Below are 20,220 nucleotides of genomic sequence, written 5' to 3'. Positions count from 1 at the left end.
GGACCAAGTAGGTTATATATAGGAATATGTCTGTATATACATAGATCTCTTCAGCGACATTTGATGAAAAGGAGGCCATGAATTTGAAGGTAAGTGGGGAGGGGCATGTGGGAGAGTTTGGAGAGAGGAAAGGGAGAAATGATGTAATTAAATTAGAAACTCAAAAATTAAATAAATAAAAAAAGAGGTTGTTCTCCCTGAACAATTTTAGCAAATGAATCCCCATGACTTGAAGTTGCTCTGAGTTTAAAAGCCCTTTGTCTGCACAGGCTTTGAATTATCACCTTGTAGTTTTCTAAAAATGAAAATATACTCAAGTGTCAGTGTGTATCTCCAGAGGAAAACAAGGAGCTTTCATCCAGATGTGGGTGGAACCAAACAGACATTGTCATCTGAGAAGCAGAATTTATAGGGGAAAAAAATAGAGGAAAAAAAATGGTTCTGGGATAATTCAAATCCCAAAGGAAGAGAAAACACACACATCACTTAGCAAATTTCCCACCAGAAATAGGGACACTTGCATGGAGACAGGAAAAGGAGAAAAAAGAAGAAGAAGAAAAGAAAAACAAACAAACAATTGAGTGGAACCCAAAAACAATAGATAAGGAGGTTCCTAAGAGAGAAAATCGTTTGTTGTTGTTATTGTTGTTGTTTACAAGAAGCTTTCAGATGGATGTAAGGCTGGCCACGGGTGATAAAAATTTAATCCTTTATTCAAATACAAAGGATTCTTGCAGATATTTTTGCTGATGTTTTAATAGGTACTTTTAAAGATGTATTTATTTTTACTTTATGCATATGAGTATTTTGTCTGAATGTAATGAAAGTACACAGTGTTCATGTTGTGCCCTCAGAAGCTAGAAAAAGGCATCAGGTCCTCAGAACTGGAGCTACAGATGGCTGTGAGTTGCCATGTGGGTGCTGGGAACCCAAACCAGGTCAACACTCTTGACCAATGAGGCATAGATAAATAAATACAGCAAAAGCAGGGCTATGAGAAGCAGAAAAACAGACAATAAAAACTTTAATTATTAGCAGTTACAATCAATCAATGCCATCATCAAAATTAAAAGGCAAACACCAGAATTGAAAATATTTCCGATAAAGATCAATTTAGATAATGTCTTTAATGGGTGATGGTTTTCTTATGCATCCAATTAGCAACACATCACACACCAAATTAAACCCGGGAAGAATGACAGATGAGCAGCTCTCAAAGGAAAGAATTTAAGTGTTTGCCAAACAGATGAAACTGGTACCCTCCCTGTTAAACTGATACCAACAATATGATGAAAAAAAGAAAGGCATTTTTTTTTTTTACTTTTTTGACAGTGATACTGCCAAACTGCCCCACATCAGCAGTGCTCTCTGCTTTAACAAGAGAACCTTCTGTTTGTAGCAGGCTGAGGTCGATGCAGAGACTCACGTGGTCAAAGTCCTGGAAATAGGTGACTGCTAAGAGGTCAGGCCTGAATGGTGCCCCTATGTCAAGCCCTCCACCATCACACCACCAAAGCTCAGGACGAAGGGACAAACAGAATGTAAGAAAGAGAATGATGAGCAGCGCCGTGACACGCTGTCTTCTGGATATGGCACAGATATGACACCGTCTCTGCCCTCAGGAACTCACAGCGGCACAGTTGCCTGCACAAGACCCACACAAGATCAAGCCAGTTTCCATCTCAGCGTGAATGGGGTTGTGGTGCATGAGGAGCTATTGGCACCTAACAGGGTGGGAGAGTTCTTTTCGTTGTGGATATGACCACTGATAGGTTGCCCATGCTTCCATGGATGACACCACTTCCATTAGCTGTGTGCATGTAGGCAACACTGAATGGACTCAATGAGATAATAAGAGGAAAATTCATGAGTTAGGAAGGGGACATATGCTGGGGTCTGGTGGGAGTTGAAGAGGGAAATGGTGGGTGGATTCTATTGAAATGTATTGTATACATGCATGAAAATCTCAAGAAATAAATAAAAATATTATTTAAAGATTATATATAGCAACCTTGTTTCAAAAAGCCAAATAATAATAATAAATAATAATAATAATAATAAATGAAATAACAAGCTTTATATGTGAAAACTCATTAGCAATGCAGAATGGCAAAGCTGGCATGAACACATACGTGTATTTACCAAGACATCTTTAATAATGAAACGAAGTCAGAAGTCCAACGACAGGTGAGTAATCAGATGAGGATCCATAAGATTATCCTTTTGTGGGCTGGAGAGAGGGCTTGTAGGAGTAGTAGGGGCGGCGGGGCTGCGTTCCCAGCACCCAGGCCGCCTGCTCGGCTTACTTATGCCCGAAATAACAACACACAAACTGTATTCATTTAATCACTGCTTAGCCCTTTAGCTCTAGCCCTTACTGGCTAATTCTGATATCCCGATCAACCCATCTCTAATAATCTGTGAGCACTGGTCTTACCGGGTAAGATTCAGCATGTCTGACCTGGCGGCTTGCTTCATCGCATGCCTCTGCCCAGGAGCTGGGAGCATGGCTTCTCTCTCAGGCATCTGGACGCTGGGGGGAAGAGGAAGTGAGCTCAGTCTCGAAAGCTCTCCTCTCGGGAGCAGACGCCTGAGAGAGACGCCATGCCCCGCTCACGGGATGAAGCTCCGACCCAGGATGGACATAGGCTAGAATCTTCCCGGTAAGCGCACCTAGGGGCGCAACACAGATGATTAGAAATGGGTTAAATTAATATGTAGGAATTAGCCTAGAAGAGAATGGGCCAAGCAGTGTTTAAATGAATACAGTTTGTGTGTTGTTATTTCGGGGCATAAGCTAGCCGTGCGGGCGGCTGGGGTGCTGGGGACGCAGCCCCGCCGCCCTTATTACTACAAGGGCTCAGAGGTTAAGAGCACTGGCTGCTCTTCCAGATGTCCTGAGTTCAATTTCCAGCAGCCATATGGTGGTTCACAACCATCTGCAATGAGATCTGGCACTGTCTCCTGGCAAGTATATAATAAATAAATAAATAAATAAATAAATAAATAAATAAATAAATTTTTTTAAATGTTCAAAAAAGATTATCTTTTTTTATAAAATTCATGCTGAGAAAAAAATTGAATATCTGGCACATGCTTGTAATCCCAGTACTCAGAAGGCTGAGGCAAGAAGATTGCCATGACTATCATGGGTGCTGGGAATCGAACCCAGGTCTTCTGCAAAAGCAAGCAGTGCTCTCAACCACGAAGACATCTCTCCAGGCCCATTTTCTTTATCGACTTTACTGATTATTTTGAAGGTGTATACGGCTTCTGAAAACTTTCGTTTTCTCACAAAGATTCTACAACCACATGGACAAAAAAGGTAAAAAAAACTCAGGCAGGAGGTCCCTAAGTTATTTCAATGTACAAGCATTCTGTGTTTCCCATGATTACAGACAGGAAGCAAATTTGCATTGTAATTACATGTGTGCTTCTTAGAGACAAAGGGAACGACCCTCTCACAGTGGTGGTGAGCAGAGCCTGTCTTATGTGCTATGCACATAGGAAACACAGTACCTTCCCATGACCTAAAGAGCCTCCACAAAATGACCACTGATAGTTTATACTATGAACGCTGGAAAACTTAGATTAAGTCCTGTGAAAAAACCTTAGTTTGAGAAAAAATATTAAGTAGAGGAGGCAAATAAATAATATGTCACCAGTGAGTTCCAAATGAATCCTTCACCCCCGAATCTGACTGTGAGATCCCAACATCCAGACTCTCTAACTCAGAAGTCTGCAGAGAAGATAGGAGCCCATGTGAGCTCAAGGGTCCAGGGTTCCAGGGTTTATTATCCTACCGTCATGAACTGGAAAGATTAATGGAGACTCTTCCATAAATGTTTTGGGTGTACCAAAGAAATGACTTGTCGGGCTGGAGAGATGGTTCAGCGGTTAAGAGCATCTCCTACTTTTCCAAAGGTCCTGAGTTCAATTCCCAGCAACCACATGGTGGCTCACAACCATCTGTAATGAGGTCTGGTGCCCTCTTCTGGCCTTCAGGCATACACACAGAAAGAATATTGTACACATAATTAATAAATAAATATTTTTTTTTAAAAAAGAAATGACTTGTCACCAAACCTTTGTATAAAGAAGCCAGGCAGCATGCCAGGCAGGACCCTGGTTGGTGACCAGCACTGTAACCCTTCTGCTCATTGTCTTCAGATCATACTTCTCGCTAGCTTCAGCTGTCAAGTTGACATAACCAAAAATTTCAACTGGGGGGATTGCCTCCAACAAATTGCCCCACAGGCATGTCTGTGGGGTATTTTCTTGATCACTAATTGATTCAGGAGGGCCCAGCTCACTATGGGTGTTTGGGATCCTGGGCTGCATAAGAAAGCTGGCTGAGTAGAAGGTTGGGAGTAAGCCAATAAGCAGCATTCTGTCTTGGTTTCTGTCTCAACTGAATCCATCATTGGGCTTTCTTTCCTGATGAACTTAACCTATAAAATGGCATAAGCCTTTTCCTTCAGCATTTGCTTTTGATCAGAATGTTTTATCACAGCAAAATGTTGCATGAATAATAAAAACCCAGAGATAGAAATTAGGGTGCAACCTGAAGGTCAGAAAAGCAAAACAGCCAACCACTGGCTCTTATCTCTACCTCCATCCGAAATGGCGATCCTGCCTCCAGGAATCTCAGAATGAGACTGACTGAGAACTGTCTCCTTCCATCTTATATTCCTCTCTAGTTCTGGGATAAAGGGCACGCACTGCTACTACCCAGTTTCTATGGCAACCTAGCATGGCTACTGGGATTAAAGGTGTGTGGCACCACTGCCTGGTCTATAAGGCTGACCAGGGTGGCTGTTTTACTCTCTGAACTTCAGGCAAGCTTTATTTATTAAAAATACAAATGAAATAGTGCTACAACAATAATGCAACCTAGAACAATCCTTGCCCTCAAGGGTGGTTCCATTTTCCCTGTACACCAGGTGGAGTCGCCTCTAAAGAAGAATAGCACAAGCGGTAAGCAAGCTGGGAAACTGCTGTTTGGTACAGTTTTGAGATGGACCCATGACTCAGAGGTCAAGAGCACTTGTTATACAATCATGAGTCCCAAAGTTTGGATCCCAGCTTCTTTGTTACAAACAGGTGTCCTGCACACCTTGTCAATCCCAGCTACAAAGAGCACAGAAACAGGGAGGGTCACTGGGGCTTTCAGGCTTCCAGCCTTGCACAGAGGCATAAACTCCAAGTTCAGGGAGAGACTCTGCCTCAAAAGAATAAATGGAGAGTAGCAGAGGAAGACAGCTGACTCTCCCTTCTAGCCTCTGCACTAGCACAGATTGTCACTCTCAAATGAGCTCTCTCTCTCTCTCTCTCTCTCTCTCTCTCTCTCTCTCACACACACACACACACACACAAATAAGCCCTTTGAAAGAGAATGAACTGAGATAACAGCAGATTCCATAGAAATTCTAAACAGCATTCATATCCTGTAGCGCATGAAGCAAGGTCTGTCTGCAAGATCATCAATTACTACACCTTAGACCCAGAAACCCTAAGAACTGTGTCATACATAATAACACTTGGTGTATGAATGTATGATAGCACCAAGAGGGAAGTAAACAGTTATTGCTTGTTTTTTTTGGATACAGGGTCCCACTATGTTTATGAGGCTAATCTAGCACTTGCAACATGGCCCAGACTGGCCTTGAAATCACTATCTCCCTGCCTCAACTTCCTGACTATTGAGATTATAAGCATTTGCCACTATGCCTGGCTCTATCTTTAAATAAAAATTTTTAAGGAAGTGAAACACATGTCTGCGTGCATGTGCACACGCGCACACAGATATATTTATCTTTCTTATTTGCTAATTTATTTTTTATTTTTGCCACAGTGTTCACTGCTGACCCTAGCTGACCCGACACTTGCTGTGTTTCTACAGTGAAAAGAATGCAAGAGGACTAAGTTTCTTAGAGAAGTGACATCCAAGTCACAGAGCTGGGGTAGTGCACAACATCCTCGCCAGCATCGTGTCTTTTTGCCTTTGCTCCAATTCTTCCAACAGGAAAGGGGCTGGCAATAGGATAGGGCCAATACTTGATTACGCATTCTCCCTGTGAACAATTGGAATGCTCTCCTAATGGTATAAAAATACAACAGAAGCATGTTAAAGAAGACAGAAGGGCCAGGCACGGTGAGGCATTCTCTAGTTTATTGCCAGGCATTGGTAGCGCACGCTTTAAACCCAGCACTAGGGAGACAGAGGCAGGAAGATTATTGAGTTCAAGACCAGCCTGGTCTACAGAGGGAGTTCCAGGACACCTGGGCTACACAGAAACCCTGTCTTGAAAACAAACAAACAAAAACAGAAAGAAGAGTGAGTGAGACACAACCTAAAAACAACATGCACACTTATGTCTTGAAATTTTCAGAGATTGTTTGAATGTTGAAGAGGCAATCTCTTGATATCTGTCTTCTCTTTGTTGCTAAGTGTCAGTGTGAAAAAAATGGCCCAATCTTTTCCAGAACCATCAGTCACCTCCCAAGCAAGGAAACAAACAAACAATGAATGGCATTTCAAAGCGAAGATTTTAGGAAGCAGTGGTAAAGGGACCCTCCTGAGAGAGCTGGCCGGTGTGAATCCTGACCCCAAGGTTCACAGCTGTGAGTGCGGGTCTCTGGCCAGCTGCATTCTGTATGGCTCCCCGAGAGAGTGATGCTTACTGAGCTGGTAAGAGAATCTGTGGGACTTTTCAGCCCTTTATTTCCCACAATGCATGAGTCCGGGGAGGCGAGAATTCCCACAATCTGAGCCCTGTGGCTTTACTTACTTGGTCGTTTTTAAGAATCTGCTTCTCTGAGGACAGTGGCATCTGTACAACTCCACCACGAAAGCCATGTTACACTGGTTAAACTGGTTCAATGGGTATGAACAAAATGTACAACTCCTCCACAAAAGCGCCATAACACTGGTTAAAACTGTGGTAAAAACCGGTTCAGTGAGCGTGTACATGTCCAAATAGCCAGTTAATCTATTTGACGGCATGAAATGAAAGATTTCACTCCACTTGGGCTCCACGTACCTGGCTATTATGTTGTCTGTTCTAACTTTTATGTCTCAGGAAAGAAAGCAAGAGACATGGAGGGATCTTTTCCGATGGTGCTTCCGAACACCTTAAAGACACAAAGTTCTTTCTCCAGCTGTGGTGTCCACTCCCCTGAGCCTGTGGGTAAACACACAGCGTTGGCAGCCTTCCATGGAAAATAGAAATCGTCACGCAGGAAGAAATGGGCCATTCCAGAGCTCCTACAGTCGCCGAAATGAAGAACTACCGCATGTTCTGTGTAACAGGGAATGCGAGAAATGGGGAACAAGGTTCTTGTGAGTGGAACTTAAGTTAGCTGTGAAGGGTCTGACTGCTTGCTCTAAACGTATATTTTCTCCCAATTGTAAATATGATTATGATTAGACCATGCAACTCTTCTCAACCCACAGAGATTAAAAGGCAGGTTCCCGTCTGAGGATTGCTCCCAGGGTCTGAACTATCGGATGTGAAGAAACTGACACAGGTTCCTCAGATTTGACCGTGGTTTGGATTAGATAATTGCTAACGCCCTTTTAATCTCTGAACTCCTGTGTATGATTCTACTGATGACTGTCAACTTTTATCTCCATTGTGCAAGATACCTGGCCAAAGAAACTAAAGGAACAAGAGGTCTATTTGACCTGCAATTCCACAGTGCTGGGAGCTGTGTACTTCATCAGATTGCACGTGCACACATGAGTGTACAAGCCTGGGGGCACATGCTCACATGAGCGCAAGCCTGCTTTGACCTTAGGTCTCTTCCTCCATCACACGTCACCTTAGATGAGCCCAGAACTCATATTTTGGCTGTTCTGAATACCCTGCTTCATTAGCTATGTGCCAGGGTAACAGGCAGGCTGTCCTACCCACCTAGTGTTTACATGGGTGCTATGGACCAAACATTGGTCCTTGTGCTCAGGCGTCAAGTGTTTTACATACTGAGCATCTCCCTAACTCAGAAAATAATTTTATGTTTATTTATTTAATCAATGGCAGTCCTAGAGCCTAGGACTTCTCTAGCCCTATGATTTTGACAAAGTTAACAGCATCAGTCAGAGATCCCCTCCTGTGGTGCAGGCCTCAGACCCAATCACAGTGGTTGGTCACACCCATAAGAGTTTTGCTGTTACAAATGGGCTCATCTTTCCTGATGAGTCTGTGTTGTAGTTCATAGGGTCACAGCTAGGAAAGACCATTGACACCTTTTCTCTTTCTGCAGCTCTCCTTCTGATGCCAGCCAGCAGGGAGACAGCTTCCAGCTCAATTCCAGTTCAGTTTTAGAAAGGAGCTTTAGAGGCCAAAGTTCATGTCTGTATCTCTAGCCCTTCCTACTTTAAAAAATAGTGTCCCTAACTCTTGAGTTATTTAGTCTCATTGCTGACATTTAAACATAAGGCTATTGCCTCAATATTTGGTTTGAATTGAGATATGTAGAAGTAAATGCTAGATACGCCCCTCCATCCTACACAAACATCGTTAGCATACAGAATGTGTGTGCACTCATGTGCTGCTTCCCTTTCCCACCCCTGCCCACACAGAGTCTGAGGTCTACAAGGTCCTGACCAGAAAATCTCAACTATCACTGTTTATTAGGATGGACGGATATTAGGTACTTTTCTCTGGCCCCTGTCCATCTCCCTTTCTTAGGCTTCCCTCATTGAGTGGCAGTCCAACTTTGTGTCCCTCAACAATAATATTGTTGAAGTTTTCTTTCTCTTCCTGTGAAGAAACATTTGGGACATCACATACACACATCTGTAAAATGCACATTTTCAGGCTTTGGGCATCTATATCTAAGTAGAATAGGGGTGTCATCCCAACTCTGCAGAGACAAAGCTCAAACAAGACAATACAATGGCTATTTCTAAATAATGCAACAAACACCTCCATCTGAAGACCCTGTGTTTTGACTCCTTCTTTGGGCCTCCAAGGTTACCAACACATATATGTGCATACAGACACAGACACATAAACAAACAAAGAACTGTAAAATAAAATCTTAAAAAAAGATGGACTGGGCGTGGTGGTGCATGCCTATAGTCTCACCTACTCAGGAGACTGAGACAGGAGGATTGCTTGAGTCCAGGAGTTCTGGGCTGCAGTGTGCTATGCTGATCAGGTGTCTGCACTAAATTTGGCATCAATATGATGACCTCCTGGGAGCAGGGGACCACCAGGTTGCCTAAGGAGGGGTGAACCGGCCCAGGTTGGGAAAAAAAAAAGAAGACAGGCTGGTGAGATGGCTCAGTGGATAAAGGCATATTTTTTTACTTTTATCGTAAAGCCTGGGGACATAAGTTCCATGCTTGTGACATTCATGCTAGAAAGGAACAGAGACCTGCACTTTTTCTTCTGACCTCTCTACACACTCTTAGTAGTACGAGCATGTAAACACACACACACACACGCGCGCACACATACACCACACATACACACACACACACACACACACACACACACACGGCTTTCAAATACCTCCTGTGTGACAGCGTGCTTCTAACTCCTTCCAGGCACAGCACTGAGCTATCTTAACTAGTCTTCCCTTCACCAAGTTCTATTGGAGGGAAGTATTGCTTCATGCTCAGTTAAGGAAAGAAGCTCAACTTCCTCTGCTTCTCTGCTTCCAGTATGCCTGCTTCCCATTCCACAACACTGGTCCAGTTCAGAGCATGCCCTAAGGAGGAAAGAAGAACCAAGGAAGATGTTCCCCTCTGTCTTGTCCTTAGGATACCTCCAGAGCCTGAAGATACATAAGTGTGTTAACTTCTGAGAGCAATAGAGTGGAATTCAACATGAAGCCTTTTAGGACTTGTTTAAAATTGTTTTGTCTATTGCTTCAATGTTTCATTTAATGTTTCCATGAGTGCCGCCTTAGCTGTATCAAATAAACATCCACAGAAAGCATTTAGCCTGTCTATGATCTAGTTATTCTCCCATTGTTTTGGGAGTGTGTGTGTGTGTGTGTGTGTGTGTGTGTGTGTGATAGAGAGACAGAGAGAAAGAGAGATGAGGAGGGAGGGACGGAGGGAGGGAGGGAGGGACGGAAGGAGGGAGGGACGAGGGAGGTATGTGGGTACACTCATGCCATGGCACATATGTGAAGGTTATTGGTTCTCGTCTTACCCTATGTGAAATCCAGGGATTGAACTCATGTCCTCAGGCATGACAGTGTGTGCCTTTACCTGCTGAGCCATCTAAGCTTAGTCAGCACACTGGTCACATTATTCAATACAAGCCAGGTCATACTACTTGTATCCTGGAAAGGCAGTGAGAAGCAGACAGTAACAAGTCACACTATTCAATGTTGCATGCATGCCACAGGCCCTAAGTTTTTCCTCATAATGAAATTATTCCCATCTTAGGGATGGGACTACCAAGCCCACATGCACACATTCAACCAACTTTGTTGGTGATGACAATACCTCTACTCTCCATGACTTCTCACTGATGAAAACCAGGCTCTCTAGTCTGTGGCATCATTCTGGCAGTTAAGATCCCTGAAGACTATCATCTGGGGTAGAAATAAAATCAATAGTTGTTTTATATTGCTGGAAAATGGGCAACACCAGCCCCACTAACTAAACATGCAATGAATAGCAACAACAACCTGAACCATCCTTCTCTGTCTCTTGAAAATTTACTTGAAAGTTTTGTTTAAACAGCCCTCATTAAGATTGAGAGAAGCTTGGGCTGTTTTTGTGTTCAGCATAATTGTAGGTTTTGATTCTCAATCTTTAGAAACTTTTCATAACGCTTTTTAAGAAGAGAGAAAGTGCTTAAATTCTAAATGCTATAATTTGCTAAAAGACAAACTTAGGAATCCAAGAGAGATAATTTTTCTTCTTCTTCTCTTTTTCACCCACCTTGGAGAAACTAATATGGGAAAGATGCTACATTACAGTAAACTGAGAGAGGCTAATGAGCAACAGGATAAGAAGTGGCATTAAATTGCAGGTATGTGGTGGTAGCCCATCTCATCCCTAGACTCACTGTACCCTCATTCTTGATGGAATGTTGCCTCAGATGTGGCAACAGTTGCTTTTTTCTGGCTTGGGTTTTTTTAAAGATTTTATTTTTTAATTATGAGCAAGTGTGTACACTTGTTAGCGCGTCCATCTGCCCATGCGCGTGCAGCTGCTCTCTGAAGCCAGAGGCACTGGATGCCTCTGTCGCAGGCACCGCTGGATGCCTCTGTCGCAGGCATCGCCGGGGCTGTGAGTCACCTTGCACAGGTGTGGGAACTAGACTTGGGTCCTCTGGAAGAGCAGTTCTCATTCTCGACAGATGAACTATATATCCAGCCCCTTTTAAAAGTTATATATACACGACAATACCACCTGCCTCACAAATCCAGTCCCCCTCCCACATATACTGTTGTTCCTTTGTCTACGTCAATGTACGTTTTCAACTATCTTTCCCCCACATGGATCTGTGATTCTAGGGTCCTGACTTGTCATAAGAAGTATGAGAAATGTCAGTCATCACTTCTCATTTCTAGAATTACGTAATCAGGAAAATAACGAGGAAGAAATGAATAAATGGGTTCGTACTGCCATCTGGTGACAATGATAGAAATATACAGACACATTCTGAGAGCTCAAAACAAAATTACCAGGTAAGAGCAGAATTTGGCACAGGTACATAATCCCTGCCCTCAGGAAGTGGAGGCAGAAAGATAGTAAGATGGAAACCAGCCTGGGCTGCACAGTGAGCCAATCAACTAATAAGACATTCGCTGTTTTAAATTATGTCAATAAATATTAAAGTTGAGTGTGGTTACTCATGCCTTTCGCCTAGTATTTGGGAGACACATGCAGGAGCATTAGGAGTCAAGGTCATCCTCAGTAACACAGTGAATTTCAGGTCACCATAGACTACCTGGGACCCTATCTCAATAAAATAGAAAAAATAGAGAAAAGGAAGGGGGGGAGAAGAGAGGAAGGGAGGGAGGGAGGGAAGAGGGAAAGAAAGGAGGAAGGAGGGAGGAACAGAGAGAGAAGGAAAGACAAGAAGAAAGGAGAGTGCTCAATAGTTGAATTAGAAAATGATGAGCACATGGTTAGAGTTTGGCTCCCGCTGGGATTTGAGATGTGTTGGTTCACATTGTTCCTTTCCATGCCTTCAGGAGTGAAGTGGGGCCTCTAATGCTCATGCCCAACAAATATACAAAATGCTTAATTGTAGTTGTTGTTTTGTTGTTTTTTGTTGTTGTTTGTTCTGTTTTTGCTTTTGTTCTTTTACTCTTTTGGGAGCCCACCACCCAGCACCCAGTTAAATACATGGAGACTTAGTCTTAGTTATGAATGCCTGGCCTTAGCTTGGCTTGTTTCTAGTAGGCTTTTCCAACTTTAAAATTATCTAAAATTATCCCATTTCTCATTGACTATTGCCTTTGGGCTTTTAAGCTTTCTTTATTCTATATATCTTTCTTTGCTTCTTACTTCATGGCTGGCTGCATGACCAAGTAGCTGGCCCCAGGGCCCTCCTCTCCTTCTCCTTTTTTCCCTCCTCCCTTCTCTTTTTCTCTTTGTGATTCTAGATTTCTCCTACTATTTATTTTTCTGCCTGCCAGCCCCACCTATCCTTTCTCCTGCCTCCTACTGGCTGTTCAGCTCTTTATTAGACCAATCAGATGTTTTAGGCAGGCACAGTAACACAACTTTACAGAGTTAAACAAATGCAACATAAAAGCATGTAACACATCTTTGCATCTTTAAACAAATATTCCCCAGCGTAAATGAATGTGACACATCTTCAAGTAATATTCTGCAACACTTCATGATCCTTTCACCTCCTTGGGAGGACTCTGCCTCTCAAGATCATTCCAGGATTGACAGCTGAAAGGCACGCTGTGTAAGAGGCACAACATTCCCAGAAATGTCTCCTCTCATGTTCACATTCCAGCAGGTCCCTTGGTGTTTAATAGAACATTGTTTACCTTCTAGCAGGTCCTTCGGGAAGCTACATCCATGAAATCTCAACAATAGGACTGCCTAAACAAGAACAGCCTAATGACAACACTAGTTGGCATGCCAGCCCAGATGCAGGAAATGTCACAAGGCCCTAGATGGACCTACAGGCCACTAGTGGCTGTAGAAGGGAAGAACCAGTCTTCTCAAGGGACAATCGCCTTGAGAGGCTATCTAATCCCAAATGACCAGCCATTTATATACATATATATGCAGCGTTAAATGGACTTGGCAATTTGTAAGGGGCGAGAGAGACGATTATGTATGTAATGATGTAAATGCAGGATTCATGCATGAAATTCCCAAAAAGTTAATTAACTTTAAAAAATTAAAAAAAGATTTGAAGTTTATGTATACATAGAAGTAAGTTTCTACTAGTTCCTGCTCTTAGCATTCTGTGTGTACAGTACTATTTTTGAATCTTTAGAAAATGAGGGGTGGGAGATCATCACCCTTATCTAATAGGTCACAAAGCTCAACTAACCCATGTCTGTATGGAGAGAGGGGGGAGGGAGGGAGGAGGAAGGGAGGGGAGGAGGGGAGAGAGGGGGGGTTGGAAGTCTCCCTGATCCTTTCTTCCTAATTAAACATACTGTTTGCTCCAATTGTTATGTCGGGTCTCTTAAAGTGCATTCATGTGCAAGCAGGCATGTATTGAGCTTCTAGAAGAGACACAATGGATGACACCTTTGCATTTAATTATAGCAGTATGTACATTTCAATATCTTCTTTCCTGCAACTGATTCAAATGATTTGAGAATAGAAATTGCCCCTCCCCTTCTGTTTGACACCCCAAGAGCCCATGTTAGCAAGTAAGAAGATTCTGTGGGGCACCTTGGAGGCGGTGGTATAAGGGTCAAGAGGCCAGGGTCTTCTTCAGGTGCAGGTCAGGTTGGAGTTCAGCTTATACTATATAAGACCCTATTTAAAAAAAATGTAATTAAAAGCAACTGTAGATTCTGAAACCATATTACATTCTTCAGTGTGCCTACTAGGAAATGCCAAAAAGGGTTCTTGTCCTTTCCTTAGCAACTCTAGGATATTTATAAGGCTTAGTAAAATACTGAATGAAGCAGGCTGGAGAGTTAGTTCAACAGTGAAGAGCACTGGCTGCCCCTGCAGAGGACCTAGGTTTGATTCCCAGCACCCACATGGTGGCTTACAACTATCTGTAATTTCAGTTCCAGGGGATTCAAAACCTTCTCCTGCCCCTCAAGGGTACTGCACACATATGGTACACATACATACATGTAAGACATATAAGAAACACTCATACATACGGTAAAAATATATATATATATATATATATATATATATATATATATATATATATATGGGCATGTCTTTAATCCTAGCACTAGAGAGGCAGAGGCAGGCAAATTTCTGATTTTGAGGTCAGCCTATGCTGTGGGATAATGTTCTTATACATTATAAAGATTTGTCATTCATGTTGGTTTAATGAAACACTGATTGGCCAGTAGCCAGGCAGCAAGTATAGGTGGTGTGACCAGACTAGGAAAATTCTGGGAAGAGGAAAGGCAGAGATGCAGTCACCAAACAGACACAGAGGAAGCAAGATGAGAATGCCTTACTAAGAAAAGGTACCAAGTCATGTGGCTAAACATGGATAAGAATAATGGGTTAATTTTAAGTTGAAAGAGCTAGTGAATAATAAACCTGAGCTAATTGACCAAATCATTTATAATTTATATAAGTCTCTGTATATTTGTTTGGGACTGAATGGCTGCGAGACTAGGTGGGACAGAAAGTTTCATCTACAAGCCTGGTCTATATATGAGTTCCAGGACAGCTAGGGCTACACAGAGAAACCCTGTTTCAAAAACCAGTCATCATCATCATTATCATCATCATCATCATCATCATCATCATCATCATCATCATCATCTGCAGCAGCATCAAATAAATGAGTTTACAAATTAGATGAGGGTCTGAGGAGAAAATGCAATCAAAAAAGTCTTTGTCTTGAAAACTTCATGGCCTGAGTCCAATTCCCAGACCCCAGATAAAAAAGCTAGGAATGATGGCATCCACTTGTTTCCACAGTATTGAGAAGTTGGAAACAGGAGGATCCCTAGGGCTTACTGGCTCACCAGCCATATTTACATACTTGATGAGCTCTAGGCTAATGAGAGGTTAAATTTCAAAAATCAAGGTAAATATTACCTGAGAAACGGGTTAGCCAAGGTTAACCTCTACCTTCCATACTTACATGAGCTCATACACACACACACACACACACACACACACACACACACCACACACACACACACACACACACACACATGTGCAAGAGAGAGGGAGAGAGAGAAAGAGAGAGAAAGCTGTAGTATGGATTATGGTTGCTCATTTTTTTAATATCCCTGCCTCTTCTGCTTGTAGACTTTTCAGTGAACACTGCTGGTTGTTTACAGTAGCACGGCCATGACTTTAACAAAGGGTCAAAAGAACTTCAGTTATCTTAGCATGTGGTATCAGACCAGTCTCAGTGATAATTCTGGAACGATGGGACAAGCCACTCTACATGGATTACACAACCATAATCTGAGTTCTTGATAAAATACGTAAATGTTGGGGAAAGTTGACAGCACCATGCTCTCATGTTTCTGGCCTGGCTGTGGTCATATGAAAAGTTCTAGATATGGATTAGCAGATTTATCTGTCTGTTCCTAGAGGTCTGAAATAACTCCCACACTCTCCATCCATCTCTAGATATCTGAGGTGAATAACACAATTCCTTTCAACTTTGGCTTCTAAGATACTTCTCTACTCTACAAAATCAGAAAGAACAGCCATGTAAAATTATGTAAGCCTCAGAAGTGAGACACAGATGAACCTTATCCTCTCTGCTATCTGTATATCACCCTGAGAAGAGAGTGAATAAGGACAGAGAATATTCCCCCCCACCAAAAAAAATACGTTTAAAGAGAATGTCTACTCATGACCCTGGGGATAACAAGAGCTTTCCAAAACTACTCTTTAAAAGTATAACAGAATCACAAAAGTGTGTGTGTGTGTGTGTGTGTGTGTGTGTGTGTGTGTGTGAGAGAGAGAGAGAGAGAGAGAGAGAGAGAGAGAGAGAGAGGTGTGAGTGTTCAGGTAAGCAGTTCACTCCAATGCATATAGAGGCCATGGCAGGATGTCCTGTGTCTACACTCTATTGAGCTAAGACAGGTTTTGCAAGGTATTGGATCACACTGTCAAACCCATGGTTATATTAATCAAATAAAAACCTGAGGTCAGAAAGCAGAGCCTCTAGCTGTCTCTCTTGTAAGACTTTCTTTGGACCACCAGCCCCCAAATAATGACACCAAGATTTAGTCTTAATTATGAAAGCTCAACCTTAGCTTAGGCTTGTTCCCAACTAGGTCTTATAACTTAAATTAACCCACTTCTATTAATCTATGTTCTGTCAGGTCACTCTTTATCTCTCCTCCATTCTGTGCCTCCAACTTCCTCAGTGTCTCATTAGAGACTCCCCACACCTAGATTCATCATCCCTCTGAGTTCTTCTCTCTTCATGGAAGTCCCCCCTAACTACTCCTGCCTAGCTATTAGCCCTTCAGCTTTCCATCAAACCAATCACAAAATATGTTGTAAGCAACTTCCAAAACTCTAAAACTGACAGAGACATCATGCTACCTGGACAGTCACCCAAAGTTCTTCTGTACTGTTGGGGCCTACAGGCCCATAGTATTTAGCAGACTTTTCCATGAAGCAGGAAATTTCAAAGACAGTTCTGCTTATATTGGCAGTTTGTCAGTCATTTTTTTCTGTGTCCTGCAGAATGTCTATAAGACTCTTTCATGAAGCAGGAACCCCGAAGTATCATCTCACCTTTAGGCAACTTCAGCAGTCATTTCTCTGTGGGTCCTGCATGTCCAGTTCATACAGTATAATATCAAACAGTACAGGTAAGAGCAGTTTTTTGTTCAAATGGCTAGCAAAATCCCTAAGGAGCCTCTCCTATGGGGAGATGATGTGGTATTCTCCTCTGTATGCTGTACCATTGATTAATAAAGAAACTGCTTTGGGCCTATAGCAGGATAGAACAGTGAGATTGGGAAAACTAAGCTGAATGCTGGGAGAAAGAAGTCAGAGTCAGGAGAGGCCATGTAGCCGCAGCCTGGGACAGATGTGCCAGTAAAACATGATCCTCATAGTAAAATATGAAATATATCATCTTCTTGAAGTAGATTTGTGCTGCCAGGAGCAGATGTGTCTCATTGTCATGAAAAGCCCTAAGTTTTTAAAACATTTTAAATGCCATATTCTAAAAGTCTCTGAAAGATTTGAAGAATACCCATCTATTTGAAATATATCGCTATATATCTAGAAAACTTAACATGACTACAAGCTTGACTATAATAAATGAGTATCTATTAACCTATATTTCTTAATTATACATTACATTTTTAAATAATCTGCACAAACACAATAAAACCTTAATCAAGAGCAGAAATATACATATAACAAAACTGACCTTAAATTTGTATTAATAAACCAAAATCCATACCAATGCAATTTTCATAGCATATCCCCCTTTAAATGTAAACAAACATTTATAAACAATATTTGAGACTATGGGCATAGTTCTTTCAAAACTGCTTCCTGCTTTTTGTTGGACAAAGTGTTTTTGGGGATGTTCACAGTTACCTTTTGGGGGATCTTGATCTCTCAAACCACATAGTCTGAAAGGAATCCACAGGTTCTCATCCTCTTTGGAAACAAAAGAACTTCTTTACCAAAATAACATATCCTTAGACCCAAATTATGAAGTCATGATACCTTTAAAATATATAGGTGGGTTTAGCTTAGCAACCCAGACAATGTAATGTCTCTCTGTACAAAGCTCCTTCACAGGCAAAAAAAATTCAAAGAAAACACAATAATATACATAATCGAGACTCTTTGTGTGTATTCCATCTTTATGTGGATTATTTTTCTTTCTCTATTACTTTTTCTACAAGTTTAATATTTATTTTATTGTAGGAGGAGGCTGATAGTTAGTTCCTGGCTGCTTAGCCCTAAAATAATCACACAGAAACTATATTATCTAAATGACTGCTTGGCCCATTAGCTCTAGCTTCTTATGGCTAACTCTTACATCTAAATTTAACCCATCTCCATTAATCTGTGCGTCACCACGAGGTCATTGCCTACCAGCAAGGTTTCAGGACATCTACCTCCAGCAGCAGCTCTGTGGCTTCTCTCTGCCTCTGCCTCTCTTCTTCCAGCATTCAGTTTAGTTTTCCCCACCTACCTAAGTTCTGCCCTATCAACAGGCCAGGGCAGTTTCTTTATTCACCAAGGTATTCACAGAATACAGAGGAGAATCCCACATCATTTTATTGTCTTTATTCCTTTAATCTATGACTGTCTGTAATCTTTTATATTACATTTACTGTCTCTTTACTATTTTTCTTCTCTTTCCCAAGCCTACATACATTTTTTTAAATACACTTTGTCTCATGTAGAGGTCTTTTATGTCTGAATCTGTCCTGTTGTGTATATATAATTATTTTCTGAGCAGAAACACTGTTTTTTTGCTAAGCAGATATAACTGGGGTCAACACTGAGGCACTGCTTGTTGGCTCTGCCCAGTCCAACATGGCAGAGGTCCATTAACTGCCTCTGAGAATCATTCTCTCCACCCCAGATCCAGAGTTGGGTTTCAGTAGGTCTGTGTTGCCATTAAGCAAATTGTAGCACTCTGCTCACAAACCCCATTTAAATACTTAGCCTCCTAAAAGAGCCAGAGTTCTTGCTGGCAGCACAGACAAGGAAGCTACCTTTTCAAACCCATGCTTTTTTTTTCTTTTGTTTCTACTGCCGAATCAGGGAGACCTCTCTTAAAGGAGCCATACCTCTGCTTGCTTCTAGCAAGCAGAGCAAGAAGCTATGCTAAACCCTGGTTTTTTATGTTTGGAATTCCTTTTTAAGCTCTCTCAGGTTTTTATGTGGATGTAGTTATCCATGTTGGTGTGCTGATCTGTTGTAAGAGGCCATTCCTGGCTGCCCAGACCACAAAATAATCATTTGGAAACTGTATTATTTAAATCACTGTTTGACCAATCACTTAAGCATATTGTTAGCTAGCTCTTCTATCTTTGGTTAACCCATTTCTATTATTTTATATTTTACCACAAAGATCATGGTTTACCGGCAAGTTTCTGGCACACCTGTCCCTGGCCACGGCTATGTGGCTTCTCCTGACTCCGCCTTCTTTTCCCAAGCATTCAGTTTTGTTTTCCCCGTCTAATTCTGTTCTATCCTGCTATAGGCCCAAAGCAGTTTCTTTATTAATCAGTGGTAATCACAGCATACAGAGGGAAATCCCACATCAACTTCTCCATAATAAAAAAGAAAATGTGAATTTTTACAATAAACCAAGCAAGATCCATACCTACCGGTTCACATCCACCTCTCCAGTCTCATCTCCTCTCAGAGCTTTGCTTGTTTTGGGCTAAGACTCTGGCTACATTCACTTTTGTGACTATAGTGAGTTCTCTGTTTAGAGAGAAGGAGAGAAAAATAAATATCTGAGAGAAAAGAGTGGCAGGAAGTTTCCCAAAATTTGTGCAAGACTTCAGACAGAAAAGGAAGCAATTGCTTTCTGAGTGCTTTTCCCAATAATATTGTTATTTATGATGTGCATCAAGTCCAGTTAAGTCCATGGTGATCTGACTCCCCAAGGTCAATCTAAATCCACAATTGACTGCCTGGGGCTGGGTGTTTCACCTGAGCAAACCTTAGTCCCACTGTGAATGACATCATCCCCTCTGACCCCAGACTCCAAGGCCTGTCTTTGAGGCATATAAGAAACAGAAGTGAAGCTTCTTGGGTTAAGACATACCCAGAAGGCAGTGGAACCCCTCATTTCGTGTGCTGCCCCAGCAACAATAGAGTGGAAGGCCAACAGACATTGTCAAAGATCCCTCAAACACACTATTTTCCCGGATGAACAGTGACAGAAGTAAGTGCCTAGATCCAGAAAAAGAGATTATAGAGAGGAATGTCTGAGAAATTTGTAAATGAGGGAGAAAGAGCAGGGAAAACAGCAAGCTAGTGGTATTATATGGCTCTGGGTATTCATACACAGGGACACACACATACACACACACACACACACACACACACACACTTTTGTGCTTCAGGCCCATTGTAGAAATGTGTGACCTTAAAAT

This window comes from Microtus oregoni, unplaced genomic scaffold (assembly GCF_018167655.1).
Source record: "Microtus oregoni isolate MIOR12 unplaced genomic scaffold, Mior012 000002F_ref0000024, whole genome shotgun sequence".
Lineage (NCBI taxonomy): Eukaryota > Metazoa > Chordata > Mammalia > Rodentia > Cricetidae > Microtus > Microtus oregoni.
Note: the sequence above shows the minus strand (reverse complement) of the source record.